This window comes from Bombyx mori, chromosome 3 (genome assembly GCF_030269925.1).
Source record: "Bombyx mori chromosome 3, ASM3026992v2".
In the NCBI taxonomy this organism is placed as follows: domain Eukaryota; kingdom Metazoa; phylum Arthropoda; class Insecta; order Lepidoptera; family Bombycidae; genus Bombyx; species Bombyx mori.
Window position 1 is genome coordinate 16,111 of NC_085109.1, and position 16,208 is coordinate 32,318.

Consider the following 16,208-nt stretch of genomic DNA (forward strand, 5'->3'; position numbering starts at 1 on the left):
ACAATAAACTGTGAATAGAATAAGAAATAGATAGTAAACTCTAGACATAACAACATAATACTGTACTGTAAGAAAATTAAGTTAAAACATATTGATAAATAAAGTAAGAAACGAATAATTGTAAAGAACTAGATGTTAAGAATTATGAAAGAATGAAGACAAGAAACTGTGAATAGAATAAGAAATAGATAGTAAGCTGTAGACATAACATTATATAATTGTACTGTAAGAAAATTTAAGTTTAAAAATATTGTAGCTATGTTGTATTGGACAGTGTCGTCAAAGGTGTTAAGTAAAAAAGTTATGTAGTAACATCAGTAATCAACAACATTATGTAGTAACAGGTTACAATAAACGGTCACATACGTAGTACAATTATTACCCCAACAGATAAAAATACAAGGTAGTCAAATTAGCGGGAGTCCCACCCGGCAAAGAAAGTAAGGTGATGGATAAAAGAAATAGTATGAGGCATGTCAGTGCGAGAGGCATACAAGCGAGAAATAGTATGAATGTGTTACATAGAATAATAAGGTCCTGCCGAGCCTATGGGCGGGGAAAGGCGAAAAAAAAAAAAAAAAAAAAAAAAAAAAAAAAAAAAAAAAAAAAAAAAAAAAAAAAAAAAAAAAAAAAAAAAAAAAAAAAAAAAAAAAAAAAAAAAAAAAAAAAAAAAAAAAAAAAAAAAAACCTAACCTAACCTAACCTAACCTAACCTAACCTAACCTAACCTAACCTAACCTAACCTAACCTAACCTAACCTAACCTAACCTAACCTAACCTAACCTAACCTAACCTAACCTAACCTAACCTAACCTAACCTAACCTAACCTAACCTAACCTAACCTAACCTAACCTAACCTAACCTAACCTAACCTATAGAGTAAGGAATTAGATAAATAAAGATGTAGAGTTTAAGAACAAATCGTTAAAAATAGGATGTAAAAATCACTGTAAGAATAAAAAATCAAACAATGTACATAAAAAAGTCCTGTAAATATTATAATATATTATATAAGAAATAAGTAGAATAGTAAGAAATGTTAAACCTAGCAGCTAAAGCTCCGATTATGTTGGAGGTAGGACGCAACGCCCTGTGAGGACGGGTGTATTAAAAAAAAAAAAAAAAAAAAAACCTAACCTAACCTAACCTAACCTAACCTAACCTAACCTAACCTAACCTAACCTAACGTAACCTAACCTAACCTAACCTAACCTAACCTAACCTAACCAAACAAGAGACACCATCAGACGCTGCATGCTCCAGAACAAGAGTGTCTCCTTGTTCTGGATAAAGGCCCACGTAGGATTGGAGGGGAACGAAAGAGCCGACCAACTGGCCAAGGAAGCTGCTCTGCGGTCAAAACGAAAACCGGACTACGACCTGTGTCCGATATCATTCGTCAGGCGACAAATTCGATTGGAGACGCTTGACGAGTGGGATCGGAGATACAGGTCGGGGGAGACCGCATCAGGAACAAAATTGTTTTTCCCGAGTGCGTTGGGGGCATATGCGGTCGTGAGGGGGATGGAGCACTCCAGCATTACTACCCAGATACTAACAGGGCACGGTGGGTTCTCTGCATACCTGAAAAGATTCGGGTGTAAGGAGAGCTCATCGTGCACCTGCGATCCAGACGCGGAGGAAACGGTTCCGCACGTACTGCTGGAGTGCCCTATTTTTGCCCGGGAGCGCTATGACCTGGAACAGGAGCTGTGCGTCGAACTCAACAGGGCAGTTTTACCTGAACTAATGAAAGACAAAGAGTCAAAAAAGAAATTTATAGAATTCACTATTAAAGTAGCTCAAAAAGTAATAAATAAAAATAAGACCTAAGAAAACTGGGATGTCAATATATAATCAGTATATATTTGTAACACCCCAGAACCCCCCTAAGGATAGTAAAAAATTTTTTTTGGAAATAGGAACACTTTTATAACATTTGATAATTCATATTAAATTAACATTTAATTCATATTAAATTAACATTAAATTCATATTAATTGATTATTTGGAAACATTTCGTAAAATAAAACAATAAATATAAGAAAAGCAAAAATAAATATAAATGAAAAGTAAGGGCTCTGACTACGTTAGAGGACAATTATGTATTATAAAATAAACAAAAAAACCTAACCTAACCTAACGTAACCCAAACCTAACCCAAACCTAACCCAAACCTAACCCAAACCTAACCCAAACCTAACCCAAACCTAACCCAAACCTAACCCAAACCTAACCCAAACCTAACCCAAACGACAGCCGAGAAAAACGCAAAAAAAAAAAAAAAAAAAAAAAAAAAAAAAAAAAAAAAAAAAAAAAAAAAAAAAAAAAAAAAAAAAAAAAAAAAAAAAAAAAAACAAGAAACCACGTGGCACTTGGTCAGCAATCCAGGACACTGCGGCTATCTTTGATGATTTATTCTGATGCAGAACAACAAATAGCAGATTTAAACGTTTGCGGGTGGAAGAGAAGTTAAGCTTTCATAGAGTTATTGCCGTTTAAATTTTTCTAAAACTTTAAATAAAAATATCTCAAGAAAGCGATCGATGACACATAGTTTTTATTACTAATTTGAAAAGAACTAGTGTAGTTCAAACTCTCTACAAAAATTCAGATTTTTCGATCGACAAAATACAGAGATATTTATTTTTGAAAAATTCACCCCCAGCGAAACAACCCCCTGGAAGACTTAAAGAATGTTTTTGGCCATTTTTTGTATTTTTGTGCCTAATTTAAGAATTTATTTTTTATTTTTTACAAATTTAAAATTGAGGAGTTCTTTACAGACTGTGTTGTGGAAAGAATCTTACGCTATGTAAAAAGCCTTATCAATAGAGCCCAAACACGACCTATTTTGGCCTACATTTGACGATTTTAGGAAATTAGCGGCCATTTTGACCGCCATATTGGAAACCTAAAACAGGCTATAACTTTTTAACTCGTAGGCAGATTGAGACGAGGCTTTCGATATATTATTGTACCTAAAAATCTCTAATCTACATCCTCAAATTGACTCATGTTGACTATTGGGTAGAGTTTAGGGTACTGCACACTTTGTGACTGTTATTCAGAACCAAATCTGTGATTGACGTAGCTTCTGTTGGCAGCTGGCATTTCTGCCAATACTTTGACACGGACTCTCAGTAGAGCCCCTGTTTTTTTTAAGCTAATTTATAACGTTAGCTCCAATTTGGACGCGGATAATTGTGTTAGAAATAAGAAACTTAGTATTATGGTTTATTGACCAAGATTGACTCTACATAGAGCAAACATTTTGTGTACTGTATGTTCTCGTGACTTTCTCTGTCAAAGCTCAATCTGACGTGGATTTTCAATTAGCAGCTTTGCCACTACGCTGAGAAGGGCTCTAGGTAGAGTTATTAACGATTTCTCTTTTTCACACTTACCTGAGTTAACGGTGAAGTAAATTCTAAACGCACCATCGGCAAACACCATCTGAAACAGAAAAGAAACAGTTACACAATAATATAAAAATTTTCAAAATTATCTTGCGCCGTACTTGCCGTTAAAACAACACCTGAAAAAGAGAAAGAACAAATTAGCTGTAAAATTAAGACAAATTATTTTAAAACTTATACAAACCTCTTTTACCAATATTTCATATTTATTTATACCTCTCACTACATCATTACTAGTCGTCTCCTCTAAAACTAAACAATGCAGCGTACACCTATCAAAACGCTTAACCTCACCATTGACCTTGACCGAAGGTCCCCTTCCCAGGCCCAAAGGGCAGGACCTTCAGAGGCATTACTGCCTGTAACCTCTGCAGAAACAACTACATCGAAAGTTAGGCGAAGCATAGGAGAGTGGGAGACCGGAAAACCTGGAGTTGTCCCAGCATCCCAATCTCCTGAAGCATGGGGAAAGGGATTGAGTTCGCCAAGAAAGAACACAGCGTCCACGACAAGCAAGCCAAAGTCAAAGGCTCCTATGACCTAAAAGAGGAAGCCCCAAAGGCTCATTGGAAGTCGTAGAGAGCTCACAGTCGGGGAGAGCCAAATACGCATATAGGCTGGCGGAGGCCAAGGCGTGCGTCACGAAGGCAAAAATTAATCTTGGGAATGCTATAAATCTCAAGACAGAAATAAAAGCCGAGGTTACTATTGCGATCGACAGACTCTTCCAGCTTGTGAAAGAGGCTGAAGGTGTAAAAGGAAAGGAAAAAAGGAAGTGATTAGAGAATCAAAAAAGAAGAAAACTATAGAGGAAGGGCCGGCTGCGTGTGAAACAGCCGGCCGGTCAGTACCCACCGCGGCCGTCGGGCCCCAAGGCGGGACGGAAGACGAGGGCTCCCGGTTCCGACGGTGTATCTAACCGCGTTATTAAACTTCTACCCGTCCAACTCATCGTGATGTTGGCATCTATTTTCAATGCCGCTATGGCGAACTGTATCTTTCCCGCGGTGTGGAAAGAAGCGGACGTTATCGGCATACATAAACCCGGTAAACCAAAAAATCATCCGACGAGCTACCGCCCGATTAGCCTCCTCATGTCTCTAGGCAAACTGTATGAGCGTCTGCTCTACAAACGCCTCAGAGACTTCGTCTCATCCAAGGGCATTCTCATCGATGAACAATTCGGATTCCGTACAAATCACTCATGCGTTCAACAGGTGCACCGCCTCACGGAGCACATTCTTGTGGGGCTTAATCGACCAAAACCGTTATACACGGGAGCTCTCTTCTTCGACGTCGCAAAAGCGTTCGACAAAGTCTGGCACAATGGTTTGATTTTCAAACTATTCAACATGGGCGTGCCGGATAGTCTCGTGCTCATCATACGGGACTTCTTGTCGAACCGCTCTTTTCGATATCGAGTCGAGGGAACCCGCTCCTCCCCACGACCTCTCACAGCTGGAGTCCCGCAAGGCTCTGTCCTCTCACCCCTCCTATTTAGCTTATTCGTCAACGATATTCCCCGGTTGCCGCCGACCCATTTAGCTTTATTCACCGACGACACGACTGTTTACTATTCTAGTAGAAATAAGTCCCTAATCGCGAAGAAGCTTCAGAGCGCAGCCCTAGCCCTAGGACAGTGGTTCCGAAAATGGCGCATAGACATCAACCCAGCGAAAAGTACTGCGGTGCTATTTCAGAGGGGAAGCTCCACACGGATTTCCTCCCGGATTAGGAGGAGGAATCTTACACCCCCGATTACTCTCTTTAGACAACCCATACCCTGGGCCAGGAAGGTCAAGTACCTGGGCGTTACCCTGGATGCATCGATGACATTCCGCCCGCATATAAAATCAGTCCGGGACCGTGCCGCGTTTATTCTCGGTAGACTCTACCCCATGATCTGTAAGCGGAGTAAAATGTCCCTTCGGAACAAGGTGACACTTTACAAAACTTGCATAAGGCCCGTCATGACTTACGCGAGTGTGGTGTTCGCTCACGCGGCCCGCACACACATAGACACCCTCCAATCCCTACAATCCCGCTTTTGCAGGTTAGCTGTCGGGGCTCCGTGGTTCGTGAGGAACGTTGACCTACACGACGACCTGGGCCTCGAATCAATTCGGAAATACATGAAGTCAGCGTCGGAACGATACTTCGATAAGGCTATGCGTCATGATAATCGCCTTATCGTTGCCGCCGCTGACTACTCCCCGAATCCTGATCATGCAGGAGCCAGTCACCGTCGACGCCCTAGACACGTCCTTACGGATCCATCAGATCCAATAACCTTTGCATTAGATGCCTTCAGCTGTAATACTAGGGGCAGGCTTAGGGACCTCGGTAACCGTACTCGTCGAACTCGACAAAGAGGTCGACGTGCAACCTAACCCATGCATCAGCCCGCTGAGTTTCTCGCCGGATCTTCTCAGCGGGTCGCGATTCCGATCCGGTAGTAGATTCATTCGCGAAACAATTGCTCTTGAGTTGTTAGGTCTCCTTCGGAGGCGCTCGGGCAGTTGTTAGCAAATCCCACCCCTCTTGGCTGAGCCTTTGCTCGCCCACCTGTCCTGGTGAAACTGGAAAGGCCTTCGGGCCACCAGTAAACTTTCAATCATAAAAAAAAAAAAAAAAAAATTCAATTACAATTAGTTCAATAGCATCATAGTGTTTCTTCTTTACATCACATGGTAGCGAGCCGCTCTAGATAGAGTCTTAAGAACTAAGTAAAATTTTGTAGAGATGATTATTACACGAGAAGAATTAGCATCGGTCAGCGGTCGACCGGCTTGGCGGCACTGGTCTAATACTATCACCTAAGATACAAGTCAAATTGTTTTATCGCCTGCTCTTTCATAAAAGTGGCACTCTATACTCTATAGTCCAGGGGTCGGCAACCTGTTTGTCCTTAAGGGCGCAATACTAAATTTGAAAATCACAGAGGGCATTTTACAGATAATCAACAGGTTATTTATTTGTGCTACTTGCTTGAACATTTTGTATCAATTGCTTATTGAGCTATATTTGGGAAACATTTAACAATGCATTGTGAGGGTTGCACTACAAAATTATGCAAGGAAAAATTTAAGTGCAATAAATGTGCTTCAGAATACTGCTTTGATTGCCTGAATATTGCTCCCGCTTCAAGGAAACAATTAAGCGCTAAGCAAATTGCGTCTTTAAGCTGTCCTTCTTGTCAAAACGTTACGAAACGTAAAACTAACTGCAATACTCCGATCCACAAGCGTCCTGATTTGAATGACACTGTCAATGCTTCTTCCTCTTTTACTTCCTACGACTCGACTGCAGTGGATGCTTCCTCGGACATGGAATCGATCAGCGGGCAAGTGACCTTGGAGAGCATAGGGCAGCTTCTCGGTATGAAACTAGCGCCTGGCTCTTCGTTCATGACTCATTTGCGATCCTCGCTTAGGAAGGATATCACAGAAATGGTGTCTAAGGAGGTTAATCGTGCTGTTGAGGGCTTGAGAGTGGATTTCTCGCAAACGACGGATTTCATGTCTGCTGAGCAGAAAAGTATCCGATCCAAAATTTGTGATAAGGAAAAAGAAATCGAGTTACTCAGACTACAACTTAATAAAACCGGGGAATCTTTACACAGGCTTCAGAATCGAGTTTCTATGGTGGAGAAAATTTCTCGAGACCTCAATATTGAGATTCACGAAGTTCCGGAGAATAATCATGAGAACCTTAATCACTTATTTAAAAAACTTTGTGAGTGTTTGAGTGTCAACATATCTGATGCAGATATCAAATCTTGTCGTCGAGTTGCTAAAATGAATCCTGACTCGAGAAGGCCAAGAAATATACTAATCTCACTGTCATCCCAGCGTCTTCGTGATGAGGTTCTATCTGCGGTTACTAGGTATAACAAGTCTAATTCAAAAGATAAGCTTGGAACCGCTCACGTCGGCTTAACATGCGAGGTTTCAAGGATTTATGTATCTGAGCATCTTTCTCCTGAGGCTAAGGAACTTCATAGCATGGCTAGAAAACTGAGCAAAGAGAAAAATTATAAATTTGTTTGGGTTCGTTTTGGTCAAATTTATATTCGAAAGGACGAGAAATGTCCCGCAGTTCATATTAAAAATATTGAAATTATTAATAAACTGAGAAACGAGTAATTGCAAATAATTGTGCTATTGTATTTAATTATTATTATTTTTTCTTTCTTTAAAAACTTCTGTTATATTGATTATTAAGTATTTAGTTAAGTAGTTATATCTTTATTAATAATGAATTAGTGTATAACTTTAATATTAACATAATTTTAATTATGCTTTCAATATATTACCAGAATGTAAATAGGATGCGCAGTAAGCTTGTAGACTTTCGTTTGAATCTACTTACCAATAATTACGATGTAGTATGCCTGACGGAAACGAATCTTAATAAGTCAGTGTTTGACGGAGAAGTGTTCGACTCGCGTTATGCTGTCTTTAGGAGAGATCGTGTGGATTCCTCCTCTCATAAAATTGAGGGAGGTGGTGTTTTAATAGCAGTCCAGAAAAAATTTGAGGTTATTCGTCAGGCATCTTGGGATAGTAATATGGAGGATGTCTGGGTAACTCTGTTTATGAAAGGATCTTCGTCGCATCTTAACATATGCGTGTGTTATTTGCCTCCAGATTTAAATTATGATAAGCTGAATGAATTTTATTCTAATTGTCAGAAAATAATCTTGAACGATCATCCTGATGACGACTATTTGTTATTGGGAGATTTTAACCAACCAGATTACATCTTATCAAACTTAATATTTGTGCTGGAGATCAGCCTTGTACCAGTGGGAAACTCTGCTTACTGGAAGAGTTTATGAATTCTTGTAACTTAATACAGTTTAATTACATACAAAATAATATCGACCGCATTTTAGACTTAGTGCTCTCAAATCTTATTAATGTTAAAGTTGGTGATGTAGAATCAATGAGTAGGTTGGATAAGTATCATCCAGCGATCATAATAAGCTTATCACCCCAGCCAGTCTCAAGAAGTTTGGCAAAATGCAATAATAAACAATTAAATTTTAACAAATGTGATTACAATAAAATAAAAAATGACCTACGTTTCGTGGATTGGAGCATGCTTTTATCATCGTCATCGGATATTAATAAAAATACACAAATATTTTATGATATGTTATTCGAAATAATTGCTCGCCATACACCTTTGACCTCGTATAAATATAATACTTACCCTGTTTGGTTTAGTAAACCTCTAATTAATTGTATAATAGAAAAAAATAAGTATCATAAAATGTACAAAAAATTTGGAAATCCACGTGATTATGATGTGTTTTCAATGTTACGTCATCGTTGCAAAATGTTGACCAAAGAGTGCTATAAAAGATACATTGCAAGTACAGAAGAATCTTTACAGAAGGACACTAATGCATTTTGGAGATTTATTAACAACAGGAAAGGTCACGTTTCTATACCAAACGTGGTTACTTATGCTGGCGACTCCGCTTCTAACGGTCAGTCAATAAGTGAACTGTTTTCACGGTATTTCGGCTCTGTTTTTGTTAATGATCACAATCAAGATGATTTTCTCAATCATAGCTGCACGGAAATCGATAACCATATTTCTTCCATACTAACGCAAGTTTCAATAAGTGAGAGTGACATACAACGGAAAATTAAACAGTTAGATGGAAAGAAGGGTCCGGGCCCCGATAAACTTCCTCCTTCTTTTATTAAGACATGTGGAAAGGAACTTTCTGTTCCGCTTAACATTATTTTTAATAGTTCTCTTAGATCTGGTACTTTTCCAAGTTATTGGAAAACTGCGCACATTATTCCTATACACAAAAGTGGTGATAAATCTTGCTGTGAAAATTATAGACCCATTAGTATATTGTCGTGTTTTGCTAAACTGTTTGAGTCGTTAGTATATGTTTATCTTTACAACCATATGAAACCATTGATCTCTAGCCGGCAGCATGGTTTTGTTAAGAACCGATCTACGATTTCCAATCTCCTTGAGTATAAGCATTACCTGTGTCAAGCTTTTGCCACTAGAGGACAGGTTGATTCTATCTATACGGATTTCTCTAAGGCTTTTGATAAAGTTTGTCATCGATTACTTTGTCGCAAGTTGTTTTCATACGGTGTTCATGGAAATTTGTATCGATGGATTTGTTCGTATCTGGAGAATCGAAGTCAACTGGTGGCATTGAAGGGTTTTGTTTCTACTCCGGTGCAGGTTGGTTCTGGTGTTCCCCAGGGATCCCACTTAGGACCCCTCCTTTTTATTATTTTTATTAATGATTTGATTGAGAAATTATCTTGCAGTTGTCTTTTGTATGCCGACGATCTAAAGGTCTATAATGTTATCTCCCAGACATCCGATTGTCTCGCCTTACAAAAAGATTTGGACTTTGTATCGGAATGGTGCAAGGTCAATCACATGCATTTGAACATAAATAAATGTTCCATAATTACGTTCACTAATAAAAAACATAAAATTATTCATACATACACAATTGAGGGCGAGACACTAAAAAGACTATTCATAGTTAAAGATTTGGGTATCTACTTCGATGAAAAACTTTCATTTAGGGAACACTATGAACAGATTACTTCTAGGGCAAATAAGTTATTGGGGTTTGTATTGAGATCATCAAAAGATTTTAAGAATCCTCGGAGTGTTTTGTATCTGTACTTCAGTTTAGTGAGAAGTGTATTGGAATACGGCAGTCCAATATGGTCCCCTAATTACACAGTGCACATTAACACTATTGAGCGTGTGCAAATGAAGTGTTTAAGATTATTAAGTTATCGTATACAACCAGGCCGCTCTGAACTTAAATACGAGCAAAGACTATTAAACTATAACATGCAGTCACTAGAAGATCGACGTAAATGCACTGATCTGATATACTTATATAAGATAATTCACTCTCTGTTGGATTCGCCTGAACTGTTATCTCAGATTTCATTAAACATTAAATTTAGTGCTCGGAGGGTCAACCAAAACAATTTGTTTGCATTGCTAATTTACAAAAACAATATATCTTATTATAATCCCATTACCCGAATGTGTCGTACCTATAACGAACTGGCAAGGTCGTCACCTGAGTTAGATATTTTTACTTGTAGGTTAGTTACGTTTAGAAAAATGTTCAAGGGCATCCTCCACTTTATTAATAGGTAGGTTAATGTAATTGTTTAATGTACTATATTGTGAATAATTTTTTTTTCTTCCTTACATTATTCGTTAGATTAGTTTTTGTTATTGTGTTGTTTTGTCATAATTGTAAGGAACATTGTTATACAAATTCAGCACTATATGTCTTGTTTTGTCGTGCGCACATGTCTTATGTTGCAAGCCAGATTTTGTTTCTTTTTATTTGTGTTTTTTGTGTATCTTTAGCTTGTGATGTGTGTTGTGAGCCTAATAAAATAAATAAAATAAAATAAAATAAAAAAATATCAATAGGCATTAAAAAAACAGATTTTTTATAACTATTTTGTTGGTGTCATACATAATGTTACATATTTTATAATTCAATATGAAACTTGGGGGTCCATATTTTCAGCTAATTTCTTATAATTGGGGATATATTTAGAGTTCCCCGTCCTTAAGCAATTATCTAAATGTGAGTCATTAAGCTTTGTTCGGTATTGAAAGAAAACAATTATTTCGGATTACTTGGCAGTTTTAAATGCCCGGTCTACGCGTGGTCTAGTCGAAATACGATCACACACTAAAAAAATATACGTGCGTGTTATTAGATACGCTCAAGGTTAGCAAACTGCTAATCTATGCACAATCCTAAGCTCAACTGACTGCTTGTTGTATATCGCCGTTTGACAAGAGTAAGTAAATCGCTCTGGCTATCATAGATTTACATTAGTCCAGCGAGGGCGCATTAGAAATCGATCGGGGGCGCCGTGACGCCCGCGTGCGCCTCGTTGCCGACCCCCTGCTCTATACTATTACTAATTACTAGTCATTTATGTAAGAATCACAGGTGGGCAGTTTACGGGGGGAGGGGACCGCGCCCGCCATTATTTGGGCCAGCTTCTACAACATAAGATATTGTATAATCAGGTATCTCTGAATTCTCGTGACATTTGATGTAGGTACTGGATGTGACGCAGCACGGCAGCTGGTGTCGCGCCCCGAGGCCCGCTCTGCTGCTGCTCACGTCGCCGCGTCGCGTCGGTTCTCACACAGAATACAGATATTAGCGTACGGTCCCACTGCGTCGGTACATTTAACGCTTTAATTATGATTTCAAGTTTCAAGCCAGATGCCCGGGTGGGGTACCACTTACAGCGGGACCAGTCTATTTACTTATTGAATCAGTGTCTTGTTTATCGAAGCACTTGTGTGTTGTTGCTACTTCAAGCTGTTACGAAAAATTTACTTAATTAAAAGACATTTATTTTTATATATTATAAGATTTTAAATGGGAAAGTTTGTAAGTTTTCTGGTCAATCACGGAAATTGATCCAATTTAACACGTTGACAGCCATATAGGTCACCGGTGCCCTATGTGGCGCACTCAAGTAATTATGTCGATGGCAACAGCACTATAGCACCGGAACAGCTCGTACACTCTGGGAAAAACGAATCCGAAGATACTCAGAATTAATCTATTTCTAAGAGATAAATAGAAAAGAATACTAACAAAAATATGCAAATATCGAACTGAGAAATTATAAATTTTACAAACAGTTTACAAATACAGTGGATTTCATTAATAACGACCCGGTTATAACGACTTTTTGGTTATAGTGACGTCAAACTTACGTCCCTTGAATATAAAGCATACTTTCCTAAGAAATTCATTCGATTATAGTGATTTTGGATATAGCGTCAATTTCGGTTATAGCGACTTGTTTTATGAACCACTAGGTGACCCGGCGAACTTTGTTCCGCCTTAGAGGCAATAAATGAGCAGACTGATTTTATCAAGGTCAATTTTTTATTTGGATAATTAATGTAAATTCAAAAAGCAAGTATTTTAATGATATTTTATTGGCCATGTATTTTAGTTGTTATAATTATTATTATTATATTTTCTTGTTCTTCTTCAGTCCTTTCACTCGGAATGTTTCGAATCCTAGTTGCATTACGGCTTCGTCGGGAAAGATTTGATCGTGTTGGTCCCGACATGGCTTTTTTAATGATTACCTATCTCGGCACAATAAGCTAATAGAAACTCGAAACAAACACATCACCCAGTCAACTTCAAAATTCTACTATAATTAACCATAGACTACATTACATTTAGCTGTCAGTTGCTTTTTGTTATTCCATATGAGTTGCGTTTTGTTTATTCCACGTTGTATGTCACGTCCCACGGGAACGTGATAAAAAGTATCCCATGTCCTTCTCCTGGTTCTAAGCTACCTCCCCACAAATTTTCAGCCAAATCAGTTCAGCCGCTCTTGAGTTATAGATAGTGTAACTAACACGACTTTCTTTTATATATATAGATTTATGACAGATTCCCAGAACTCTCTTACGGATATTGCTTTTTTTTTTTTTTTTTTTTTTTTTATGATTGAAAGTTTACTGGTGGCCCGAAGGCCTTTCCAGTTTCACCAGGACAGGTGGGCGAGCAAAGGCTCAGCCAAGAGGGGTGGGATTTGCTAACAACTGCCCGAGCGCCTCCGAAGGAGACCTAACAACTCAAGAGCAATTGTTTCGCGAATGAATCTACTACCGGATCGGAATCGCGACCCGCTGAGAAGATCCGGCGAGAAACTCAGCGGGCTGATGCATGGGTTAGGTTGCACGTCGACCTCTTTGTCGAGTTCGACGAGTACGGTTACCGGGGTCCCTAAGCCTGCCCCTAGTATTAGAGCTGAAGGCATCTAATGCAAAGGTTATTGGATCTGATGGATCCGTAAGGACGTGTCTAGGGCGTCGACGGTGACTGGCTCCTGCATGATCAGGATTCGGGGAGTAGTCAGCGGCGGCAACGATAAGGCGATTATCATGACGCATAGCCTTATCGAAGTATCGTTCCGACGCTGACTTCATGTATTTCCGAATTGATTCGAGGCCCAGGTCGTCGTGTAGGTCAACGTTCCTCACGAACCACGGAGCCCCGACAGCTAACCTGCAAAAGCGGGATTGTAGGGATTGGAGGGTGTCTATGTGTGTGCGGGCCGCGTGAGCGAACACCACACTCGCGTAAGTCATGACGGGCCTTATGCAAGTTTTGTAAAGTGTCACCTTGTTCCGAAGGGACATTTTACTCCGCTTACAGATCATGGGGTAGAGTCTACCGAGAATAAACGCGGCACGGTCACGGACTGATTTTATATGCGGGCGGAATGTCATCGATGCATCCAGGGTAACGCCCAGGTACTTGACCTTCCTGGCCCAGGGTATGGGTTGTCTAAAGAGAGTAATCGGGGGTGTGAGATTCCTCCTCCTAATCCGGGAGGAAATCCGTGTGGAGCTTCCCCTCTGAAATAGCACCGCAGTACTTTTCGCTGGGTTGATGTCTATGCGCCATTTTCGGAACCACTGTCCTAGGGCTAGGGCTGCGCTCTGAAGCTTCTTCGCGATTAGGGACTTATTTCTACTAGAATAGTAAACAGTCGTGTCGTCGGCGAATAAAGCTAAATGGGTCGGCGGCGACCGGGGAATATCGTTGACGAATAAGCTAAATAGGAGGGGTGAGAGGACAGAGCCTTGCGGGACTCCAGCTGTGAGAGGTCGTGGGGAGGAGCGGGTTCCCTCGACTCGATATCGAAAAGAGCGGTTCGACAAGAAGTCCCGTATGATGAGCACGAGACTATCCGGCACGCCCATGTTGAATAGTTTGAAAATCAAACCATTGTGCCAGACTTTGTCGAACGCTTTTGCGACGTCGAAGAAGAGAGCTCCCGTGTATAACGGTTTTGGTCGATTAAGCCCCACAAGAATGTGCTCCGTGAGGCGGTGCAGCTGTTGAACGCATGAGTGATTTGTACGGAATCCGAATTGTTCATCGATGAGAATGCCCTTGGATGAGACGAAGTCTCTGAGGCGTTTGTAGAGCAGACGCTCATACAGTTTGCCTAGAGACATGAGGAGGCTAATCGGGCGGTAGCTCGTCGGATGATTTTTTGGTTTACCGGGTTTATGTATGCCGATAACGTCCGCTTCTTTCCACACCGCGGGAAAGATACAGTTCGCCATAGCGGCATTGAAAATAGATGCCAACATCACGATGAGTTGGACGGGTAGAAGTTTAATAACGCGGTTGGATATACCGTCGGAACCGGGAGCCTTGCGAGGACGTAGGTCTTTGATCAAGTCTTTAACTTCCATCGGGGTGACGGGTGGTAACGCATCAGAGGGTGGCAAGGAGGCTCTGCGTTCTACCTCACTGTCTACTAATTCTACATGAACAGGGTCCACGGATTGAGTGCTGGGCGTGCACTGGGTTTGCAATGTATCGGCCAGCAGCTCTGCTTTTTCGTCATCATCGAACGCCGCGAGTCGGCCTGAGGGGCCTACGAGGGGGGGCATAGTTACTACCGTATCCGATTTGAGAGTACGAGCTAAGCGGTAGTAAGACCTTTGAGAGGGCGCGAGTCCTTCTAAGAAATCAGACCATCTGGCATCTCGGACTTCGGTGATGCGAGACTTTACGTCGCGTTGTAGGGCACGCATTCGAATACGATTTTCCGCGGTAGGATACCTATCGTACGCACGGATCGAGGCGTTCTTAGCTCTAAGGAGTTCCCTAATATCGTCGGGCAATTTGAAGCGGTGAAGGAAGTCCTCCGCTACAACTTGCTTCGATGACCTATCTAATGTCGAGGTGATGTGTGACGTTACGATGTCTATGGCTTCAGCGGTATCCTGAGGAGACGGGATAGAGTCCGGACTAAACGGAAGCGATGGTGGATCAGATTCAGCCAGGCTGATGCCCAGCGTGTGCCAATCCACCACAGTCCTCGTGACGGGAACGGAATCGGGAGCGCGACCGAGCTTCATAACGACGGGACGGTGGTCTGAATCTAACTCTGAAACTACTTCGATCGAGTGTAAGCGCAGAGTTACGTTTTTTAATAACGCTATGTCGAGTATATCCGGGCGATGCGCGACATTTAGCGGGTAGTGAGTCGGGGTTAGCGGAGCGACGATATCGAAGGCGAGATCATCGACTAACGCGTCAAGCCGCCTGCCATTCGGGGTTGTGGTGTGTGAGTTCCACCTGATGTGTTTACAATTTAGGTCGCCCGCCAGAATGACAGAGCTCCCCATACCGAGCAGCGCCTCGATATCACTGCTTAGAACGATCTTATCCGGTGGAAGATAAACGGACGCGATAACGATCGGCGCGTGTCCCGTCAGTGAGATTCGGCACACTGATGCTTCGATATTAGCGAGCGCGGGAGGATCGAGCGGGACGCAATGCAGGGCTCTTCTATAGTAAATGACGGTACCACCACCACGGGCAGAGAGCCTGTCGTTCCTGACCATGTTATAGTTCGCGATTTTAGGGTCACGGATATTGCTATTGAGTCGGCAAAGGCACGAAGACTCATTCATAAAATTATTAAGCTTTCTTATCCTTTGTTTACATTCACAGATGGTCAAACAAATGCTTTGTTTGTATGTAGGAAACATACAAATAAAGCATTTGCTTGACTATCTGTGCTAAGTAGTCCTCTACTCAGCACGGGGAAACTTTTGTGAATATTGACGATAATGAAATTATTGAGTCTGTGATATTTATATTTAGATACATAATTAAAATTATAAAAGGCAACAATTAGCTACTGCAGAATTAATAAAAGCACATAAAT

The 16,208-nt window shown here is 40.8% G+C and overlaps 1 long non-coding RNA gene and 1 other non-coding gene across 10 annotated transcripts in view; both read right to left on the reverse strand.

The window, feature by feature from the left end:
* Positions 1 to 563: 563 nt before the first annotated feature.
* LOC134200883 (uncharacterized) overlaps positions 564 to 16,208 on the reverse strand; it is a 28,169-nt gene continuing 12,524 nt past the window's right edge. For 4 of the 9 annotated variants that reach the window (XR_009975994.1, XR_009975995.1, XR_009975988.1 and 1 more), the window contains exon 2: positions 564 to 688. This is a non-coding gene — a long non-coding RNA (uncharacterized LOC134200883). Of the gene's footprint in view, positions 694 to 2,271; positions 2,364 to 16,208 lie in introns of those variants that run through there. The other 5 variants (XR_009975991.1, XR_009975992.1, XR_009975982.1 and 2 more) reach the window with 3 other exon arrangements.
* Mir2831-1 (microRNA mir-2831-1) lies at positions 15,986 to 16,060 on the reverse strand. Its single transcript, NR_107426.1, has one exon. It is a non-coding gene; the product is annotated as a microRNA mir-2831-1 (primary transcript).